The sequence below is a fragment of the Saccopteryx bilineata genome, chromosome 3 (assembly GCF_036850765.1).
Source record: "Saccopteryx bilineata isolate mSacBil1 chromosome 3, mSacBil1_pri_phased_curated, whole genome shotgun sequence".
NCBI lineage: Eukaryota > Metazoa > Chordata > Mammalia > Chiroptera > Emballonuridae > Saccopteryx > Saccopteryx bilineata.
In genome coordinates this window covers 303,673,506-303,683,546 of record NC_089492.1, presented here as the reverse complement: position 1 = coordinate 303,683,546, position 10,041 = coordinate 303,673,506, and the positions used below count along the sequence as shown (strand labels likewise).

The following is a 10,041-nucleotide window of genomic DNA, read 5'->3' as shown; positions in this document are numbered from 1 at the left end:
TACTCCGAGCTTCTTGGAGTAACATCCCACATGGATTCCGTTCAAGGCACTACCCTCTCTATGGGATGGCCAGTAAATATCGACAAAGTTGCTATCTCTCATGAAAGACTACACACTCAAAGACCTTTCCAGTATCTCTACATTATTTCAGGACTGTTTATTGTTCACAGGACTCTGAACTACTCCACTGCAACCATCATTAAAAAATAATCATGTGAGTACTTACATAATAAATACTATTATGTAGTAAAACAAACATTATTTACTATTTATTGTAGCAGCAGAATCTCTGTTATTCAAAACTCTATGTGCAATCAGACTGAATATAATTATAGTCATGATTCCTTGCAGAATCAGGAATAGATGACAAAAGAGAGTGAAAGGTAGATAGTATATATTCTTTTGATGAGATGCAGGAATGCCGAAACTGCTTACATCTTCCAGTGCACACAAAGGTGAACTGAGTACAGGGTGGTTATGACTCAAGAGGACAAAGGAGCTGGCAGTTGAGAAGCATGCATTGATTAAGACAGAAGTGTTCACTAGCCACCTAGTGGTCTTACCAAAAATAGAAATATAAATGTGAATAATGGAGAAGGTATAAAAATATACAAAAACGGTCACCAGAACAAGGATGTATTGGATAGCTCTAATCTCACGGGATGATCTGGGAGACACGTTGGTCACATGAAGTTTTTGGACCTGATGGTTATGCCTGTACAGAATAGAAACCATGGTTTTCCTGGCCCAAGTCAGAGTCCTGAACACAAAACATCATGGGCAGATATGACTACTTTATTTGGATCGTATGTATTATTAGAGTAAACTTTAATGGAGCATATCCAGGCTCATAGTGTTTGAGATGCTTTTGGTGTTCCATTTGTCAGTCACATACTCAGGAACTTTAATATTTAGCATTATGTTCAGGATCCAGCAGAGGATATTTGAGGTGTTTGTGTATTTGACAGCTTTTGCTTTAAGCTCTGCCCACAGAGATTTCCAATGATGGTGATTGCCTGGAAGACACTCAAGAAGCAGATGGTGGCCACGCACACACTTCTGGCTACTTTCTGAATGCAGAAAACAAGTTTGCATCCAAAATCACTGAGAAAATATTTCAGACTCAATGCCACTCTTGTCTCCGGAAAACCCCTTGAGAGAATGATTTCAGAGTTGCTTAGTCAGGTGAATGACAATCAAAACTGCAGGCTTGGAGAAATAAGAGTGGGGGAAGGTATATTTGGTGGGACACTTGAATCTATGTAAACACAAATTAAAATCATAAACAAAAATTGTCTGCTGGCTTTGTCCTGTACCCACTGAGGTAAAGGGACATATAATGACAGAAAAGTGAGAAGTTCCCTAGGATTCCGATAAGCATCTGAAATAGGAAGATCATCGCAAATTTCAAACCCAGGGAGGTCACTCCCTTTTGTCCCCGTGCTCAGTATTTACATTCATAAGAGGACAATTCTGCATTAAAAACATGACTGGAGGCTAATCATGGAAAATAAATTCAAAATTCACCAGTTATCATTACTTTTTTCTAAATATATTTTTTAAGACTTATTTATTCATTTTAGAGAGGAGAGAAGGAGGAGAGAAAGAGAGAGAGAAGAGGGGAGGAGCAGGAAGCATCAACTCCCATTTGTGCCTTGACCAGGTAATCCCAAGGTTTTGAACTGGCAACCTCAGCATTCCAGGTTGACGCTTTATCCACTGCATCACCACAGGTCAGGCCATGAAAATATTTTTAAATATATATATTTTTTTAAATTTCCAAGCTGAATGTTTAACATAATGCTTAGTCAGTAGAATTTAAAAGTTTTTTATTTATTGATTTGAGAGATAGAGAGAAACATCAATCTGTTGTTCCACCCATTCATGTATTCACGGGTTGATTCTTGTATGTGCCCTAACTGGATATCGAGTCTGCTACCATGCAGAATCTATATCAGGGTGATGCCCAAATCAACTGAGCTACTTGGCCAGGAGATAGTCTCTATTATTAACATGTTACCTATTTTAAAGTACTTAATATTTTCTAGAGTATAAGATAGAATTTAAGAGTATTCTATTTTAATAGACAAAAAGCATTTGACTAAAAGGAGCTTATACAGCTCATTTAAATATTGCTATAGTCAGGATTTGAACCTGGGGAGCCTGGCTGCAATAACATTAGTGTTTACCATTGTGTTGTATTGTCCTAGCAAAGAGGTTGTGTCTTGTTAAAAATCTAGTTGTTTGCATACATAGTCATATTTGAGACCTATTTGATGTTTGATTATGCCCACTTTTCCTTTCAATTAAAGTATTTCTTCTGTTGACCAGTATAGTTTTAAATAAAAAATAATCTTAATGAAGTGTTGATGCATCTAATATCTTTATGAATATATTAGATTTATTGATATGGATTCATGTCAGTATAACCAGAGAAACAATCATAAGGTTCCACTTCAGAAATCATATTTTACTTTCAGCTAAACTTTGGCAGTTGTAATTTTACAAAGAGAAAGAACATCTAGGACCAGTTATTTCTAATTAAAGAGCACACAATTATCTGGTCCTTATTTTGAAAGAATGGTTGAAACTAATATATGATTTGAGAAATAGAAAAAAACAAAACAAGTATGCATTTTGGTGTTTCAAGGTGTAATATCTTGGGTATCAAATCAGTTGTGAGAAAAAAAAACACAAGGACAAGCCTAAATATGACCTCAGGATATTGACAACCTGACAAAAGATCAGAAGGTACACTTGAGCCTAAAAAATGCTGAAGCTCTTAATTACTTTACTGTCCATACTCCTCACAAGCGAAGTTGCCTTTTTTTAAAAAAATCACAGTTCCAGAGCTCACACATATAAAAACTGTCCCATGTTCATCAGTGAATTGTAAATACATTCAGGAGACATAATTACTAAATCTATTATTAAATGTATTAAACCTCAATAATAACAAAATAATTATAATTCAGTAAATGACAGTCACATTTATTTACATTGAGATTTAGATATTACAATTAGGCCATTAAATGTATTGACACACTCATAGAACTATAATGAGATAACTTTACTAATCATGTAAAATTCTCTGTGCCTTTGTAAAGCTGATTGAACAGCACATTAATTTCTGAACTACAATTATACTGCTCAGAAATCAGAGTTTGATACTACTTAGGACAACCTCCAAGAACTGGTATTAAGGAGGAAATAATAAAAATCATTAGAAGTAGTTAGAGATGGATGCAGGGTCTCAGACCTCCTGTCAGCCCATGCCTCAGGAATTACGGCTACTTCTTGGGTAGCTTTAAAACTAAACCAATTTTGACCTGCAGAAGAATCTCCTTTTCACATGAGGACGAACCCAAATGCTGATCAACATTAGGTTAAAATTTAGGAACAGTAATGTAGTCTTTTAAATAAACTCAAATAGCTACTATAAACAGTAAATATAAATGGCTCTTTGTACACATCTTTGTTCCTGTGATACACAACATAAACTGCATTTTTACATAATTTGACTTGTAATTTCTCTGCAGTATGTAAGGTCTGGTATAAATTTTAGAAAATCTGAGACATAGCTGTTCCAAATATAGATTGTGTGTCTGTGTGTGCATGTGTGACAGAGAGAGAGAGAGAGAGAGAGAGAGAGAAAGAGAAGGACAGACAGAAAGGGAGAGAGATGAGAAGCATCAATTCTTCGTTTCATTACATTTGTTGTTCATTGATTGATTTCTAATATGTGCTTTGGCAGAAGTGGGAGTGGGGGGGTCTACAGCAAAGCAATTGACCCCTTGCTCAAGCCAGCAATCCTTGGTCTTCGAGCCCGTGACCATGGGGTCATGTCTATAATCCCACCCTCAAGCCTGATGAGCCCATGCTCATGCCAGCTACCTTATGGGTTCAAATCTGATTCTTCTGTGTTCCAGTCCAGTGCTTTATCCACTGCACCACCACCAGGTCAGGCTCAAATATGGGTCATTTTTGAGAATGAGTTGAAAAATTAACTGTTCATTACACTTCTGCTGGAATCTGCAAACTTACAAGGTTCTTGCGGTTTAGATTTTTGGGGAACAGTGCTGTGGGGGAGTGGAAGTAAGCTGACATTTGCCCAAGCCTCACCTCACTTGCTTAAGTCGCTAAAGACTATGTTTTTCTCCACACTTCCATGTTAGCTATGACGCTGGATCATATTTACACATCCTATCTGTGTCCCTCATAGAGATTGGAGGCAGATTTCTTTTTATGCTTTGTTTTGAGAAGTTAAGATGTTATGCAGGGTGGAGGGTTTTATGCACTTGGGAAAATCCTTGGTTTGTTTTGGAAATGTGACTTTGTATCAAAGATTTCTTTGATTTGCTAATGATTTTCTGCCCTGTAAATAAAGGAGAATGGGGGTGGAGAGTCATACCCTTGCAAGCTAAAGGCACTGCAGAGGCCTTCCGATCTCATCCTTTCTCTCTCTGAGTTTATTTCTTTATTCTGCACCATTCCCACTCAGGACCTGAACAATTACTAGCCGCGCTGCTCCGCGACAGATGGCACCTGAACAGGGACCTGAGCAATATTAAACTAACGGCAGATGATGGATCTCCCCAGTGTGCACACTGATTAAAGTTTCACAGAAAGTGTAGTTGGAAGGAATAAATTATGGGATAATTAGGGTCAAAAGTAAGGGACCTTTTTCTTTTTGTACAAATATTTTTATTTGAAGAAGAGCTTTTGAATGAAAAATATCAGAGTGAGCTAGAAATGGAGAGATGTAAATATAAGACATTAGAGTCTGAGGATGACTCGAAAGATAATGAGGTTGTCGTGGCCATGGCCAACTTAATGTTTGCACCTCCGCCGCCCTCTGCTCCTTCTTATGCTCAACCTTCTGCTCCTTCTTACCTTCATCGGGATGCTCCCAGAGTTTTTGTTTCAGACCCTTGGAGGTCCCCACGCCAACTAGCTTTTACATCAGGCTTGAGATACAGGGGATTACATCAGAATATGTGTTATATTGGGCCATCATATATACAAGGTCTGGCTATTGCCACAGTACCTCAGGGGAAGACTCCAGGACAATACTTTGATAAACGGCAGAACAAATGAAGGAAGGGAGGTCAGGGAAGTACTTCTGCCAGAGAATCTTGTTTCCAATGTGGAGATCTAGGATATTTTGCTAGAAATTGCCCTACTGTCTTCGGATATCAGTCTCAGCCTTTTCCTAAGGGGTAGCCAGTTCCTAAATGTCCTGACTTCTGCACACGATGCAGGAGAGGAAAATATTGGGGGAATGAATGTAAATCTAAGTATACTGCTGAAGGGCAGGTGATTCAGGGAAATGGACAACGGGGCAGTCCCTAGCCCGATCAAACATTAGGGGCTATGTCAGAGTTTCCTCAGCAAATTCTGATTCCAGCAGGCCAAACATTGCTCAATTATCCTGAGCAATGGCAGGCTGGCTGCTTCTAGTTCGCTCTGGCAGCTTAGTCTGCCGCTCAGCTAAAATGGAGGTAGAGGAGAAGTCTTGGTATGGTCAACCTGAGCCAGCAATTACAACAATTATGGAATTTGAGAGTGGATAGGAGACTCAGGTATTAGGAAAGCTACAGCTTTTCCTGTTATTTTCTGATTTTCTTTAATGTTTAAGTTACAATCCTCTGAACTATCATTTTGTTTTTTTCCTATACATTGCCTGGAAATTTAGGCATGGGATCCCTGGTGGATCTGACTACTAAATTTCCCACTCAGCTGCCAAGAGTACCTTTTCTTGAGGAGATTTTGTTTACTTCCGTCGCCAGTCCCTCTGATAGAAAATGCCTTGAATAAGATCAGGCAGGCATCTTTCTGGTCTGGTTATGCTCTGAAATCCCAGGTTTCTCCCTGGTTTGTCTGATTCTAGTTTCTGTGTAGTTTTTGTCTGATGTTTTCCAAAATGTGTCTGCTTTTAAGGCCAGAATTAAGTTCTTGGATGGAAACATTTAAAATGCCAGCTCTTATGTTGAGAAAATAATTGTTTTGTTTCTACATTTTTGGTTTAAAATTGGAACATGTAAAAATCGCTCATTTAAATTTAAATAGAATGAAATTTAGATTCTAAAGACTTGCTAATTTATTTTGTGTTTGGTGGAGTATGTTTTGTGTTGTCTTCAAAGTTGAGAGCCAAATAGCAACTTGGGTATTAGGATTAGTCAGATTTACATGTTATACTTATATTTCTGTACTGTAAATTGTCTTTTTTCTGTTTAAAACTGTACTTGGCTCTGTGAAAGAAAGGAATTGAGAAAAATTAATCAGGGCCCTGATAAATTATTTCAAGAATTTGTCGGGACCTGCTTCAGGCAGTTGGAATAGGATAAAAGTGCTAATTCTTCTAGTCAGGCCACATCCTGCAAAAGGGGCCCTGAGAAAATCAGGAATTCAGCTCCTCTGATGCCCTGAAATGGAGTTAAGTATACAAAGGAATAAATTCAAAGGACTCTTAGATACAGGAGCTGATATACCTATTATTGCTGAGCAACATCGGCTTTCTTCTTGGCTCATTTATGCAGCAGTCACTGAGCTGCCAGGCTGAGGGCAAAGGAAATTTCCTTAACGAAGCTCTAAGTTTTTTACAACACGAAGAGTGAGGTCATAATAAATTTTTCAGCCTTATGTGCAATCTAGATTGTCTGTTAATCGCTGGGATATAAATGTTTTTAAAAATACGGGAGATTTACTTGTAAAAGTATTTGTTACATTTTGCCAGACTTTTGGAATTGACCTGAAGACAGGTATTCCTTATAATCCTCAGGGTCAAGGCATTGTAGAGCATGCTCATCAAATGCTTAAAGGTCAATTAGAAAAAGAAAAAAGAGAGCCATGACCTGGACCTCCTGCAAATCTTCTGTATAACAGTCTTTTTACTTAAAAAATTTTTGATTACTGATCTATATGGCCATTCAGTGGCCTATAGACTCTAGAATCCAATGAGGAAAGGCTTCCCTGAAGTGCAATGGAAGGACCCACTCACAGGAATCTAGGAAGGACCAGACCCTGTTCTTCTATGGGGCCAAGGATGTGTTTTTTCTAGGTCTGCTGAGGCTCCTCAGTGGGTTCCTGAACGTTTGGTAGGACACCATGAGCCAGGAGGAGGTACTCACTGTACAAGAGCACCTGCCTAAAACTTTTTTTACTCTGCTCTCATCCCTTTCTTGTGAGCCTGTGGCACATATAAAATCTTCTTAGCACTCTCCAAACCTCCTCCTACTGCAAATTTTTACCCCCTTCACTCAATCCAGCTGATCATGCTGTCTCACCATGACTTTTAAAGTCTATAAAAACCGAGAGTAACAGAAGGCAGACAGAGCACAAAAAGATCAGGCAATATACCAGCCCTTGACAGATGCCCTTAAAGGCTCCAATGCCCCTAAGGGGCCTCATAAGACTCCATCAGAGACCTGCTTCAAGGGTGAAAATGAAGATCATTGGGCTAAAACCTGTATGGATTCTCTACCTCTGCCAGGGCTCTGTCCACGCTGTGGGAACAAGGGACACTGGAGGGTAGACTGACCCCTCACTCCTCCAAAAGAGGGCTCAGTCTCTACAGCCCTAGTTCAGCCACCTGTGACTTAACCTTGCCCAGTCTGCTGTTCATAGCCCCTGAAAACTGAAGGTGCACAGGGCCATCAGCCCCATTTCATATCACCATTAAAGAGCAAGGGCAATCATTCTAGCTTAGGTTGATCTAAGCCAATCTCATTTCTTATAGACACAGGGGCCACTTCCTTTGCCTTGCCTGAATATTCAGGTCCTGTTCATCCCTTGAAGATCTTTGTTGTGGGTGTTGATGATCTTATTTTCCTCGATTGCCAGGGGTCCACTGCCTTGTCTAATACATAATATCTCCATTACACACTCTTTACTTCTCCTGCCTTGGTGGCCCATGTCTATTTTAGGCCAGGACCTACTCTTCAAATTCAGGTATTTTTCTCTCCTTTCACCTCACATTCTCATAATCAGCCTTGCTGCTCTTCTTGGCCAGCCAGATTTGGCCACTTCTGTTACAAATTTACCTCTACTACCTACCATAGTGAATCACTACCTCATGGCTGCAAAACTTCAGGAAAAGTCCTCCTCATTTTATCTCTATATCTTAAAAAAAGAGAAGTTCCATCTTTACATATTCCTGTAAATTGCCCTTTCAGTCTACCTGAATCATCACCAGAAATTCATAATTAACATTACGTTTAAGACAAAAGATTAATGTCTTGGTAGCACTTTAAGTGGTCATTGGGTCTTGGAGACTAGCTACAGAGTATGGAAATGTGACAACAGTTTTAGTGCTATGTGGACTTTTCCTGAGTGTGACTCCTGCTCCTTGTGACAGTTCTCAATGGGACTGAACTGCTGTTGAGTTGCATCTACAGGGAATGTGCAATGGTGGTGGTGGCAGCATAGACTTGCTTAACATATTAAGGATATTCAAAAGAGCAGACTCTATTATACATCCTGCTTTATAGGCTAAAAATAAGAATTTGCTTAATAATTAAAAATAATTTACTCCCTTCAATGTATTAAGATACTTCTTTTGGTATTTGTTATAATTGAGTGTATTAATCTTGTGGCTTTTTGTATTTTGCACGTCTGCCTCCAAAACAGAACATGGGAAATCAGATGAGTGTATATTACAGCACACAAATTCAAGTTAAAAAATAAAAAGTGGGGCCTGACCAGGTGGTGGCACAGTAGATAGAGCGTCAAACTGGGAAGCAGAGGACCCAGGTATGAGACCCCAAATCGCCAGCTTGAGTGCGAGCTTGTCGGGTTTGGGCAAGGCTCACTAGCTTGAACCCAAGGCTTCTGGATTGAGCAAAAGGTCACTCGGTCTTCTGTAGCCCCCCGGTCAAGGCATATATGAGAAATGAATCAATGGACAACTAAGGAACTGCAATGAAGAATTGATGTTTCTCATCTCTCTCCATTCCTGTCTATCTGTCCCTCTAACTGACTCTCTGGGTCTCTGCCACAAAAAAAGAAAAATAAATAAAAATAAAAAAGGGGGGGGGCCTGACCAGGTGGTTGCTCAGTGGATAGAGCATAAAAATTTAATCCAGAAGAAAAATCAAAGGAGATCCACAAGTAAGTCAGGAGATAGATAAAAGAGTAATAATAAGTTTAAAAAAACACTCCTTAAAGAGAAAAGCTATACACCACATGGATTGATTAACTTCTTAATTCTAGCAACACTTAGGTTGTCAGATCAATCTCCTGTCAAGATACATACAGTAACACATCAACATTCCTGTCTTACTCTCCCTCCCTTACTTTCTCATTAAATATACTTTAAAAAATAAAGATAATGACACTAACTCCATGAACATGTGTTGTTGTGAGTTGGTGGTGCAGAGAGAAAGATCAGCAGACAAAATCATCATGGACTAGCAAAGGACCATTGCTTGCTCAGGCAAATGGCCCCGAGTTAACACTGTGTCCTATTTTTATTCACAAGACTTCAAAAAGCTTGTTTACTGAGAAATTGGCATAATATCAAGTGTAACTTTTACTTAAAGATACATGGAATACACCTGCATGATAGTTTAATAACAACATAATATCAAAAGGTATTAATTGCTATTGCTTCTATGGTTTCCACAACATTGCTCTCCTTATCTCAAGGGATAACCTTGGAAGGTACAGAAATCTTATGAGAATGTTTTACTGAGAAAAAGCCCAGCAACTGCCTTCAGTCACATAGACCTGTTTCAGTGACCCACGTTTAAGTCACAAAACAATTCTCTTGGCAAAACATTCTTTTCTTGTTGGCTGTGTTTCCATCCAAGGCCATGCAGTGGGTTATTCCACTACATTTTCCCTTTTTTGTTTATGCTGAATGTTATGAAGCACTACAGAAAACACAGCCTTCTGTCTGTCGTTCATCCCTTATTTCTCTTGGTTGATTCATTGACAGACTACATATAAAAGAAAACATAGAATTAATACTATTATAAAATTCTCACAGTGAATCCTAAAAATCCTTTAATATATTCAATAGGATTTAATTGCAATAAATTA

General features: G+C 38.8%; 1 pseudogene; it reads right to left on the bottom strand.

Moving 5' to 3' along the window:
• Positions 1–304: 304 nt before the first annotated feature.
• On the bottom strand, positions 305–4,899 carry LOC136330156 (vomeronasal type-1 receptor 3-like; annotated as a pseudogene).
• Positions 4,900–10,041: the final 5,142 nt, after the last annotated feature.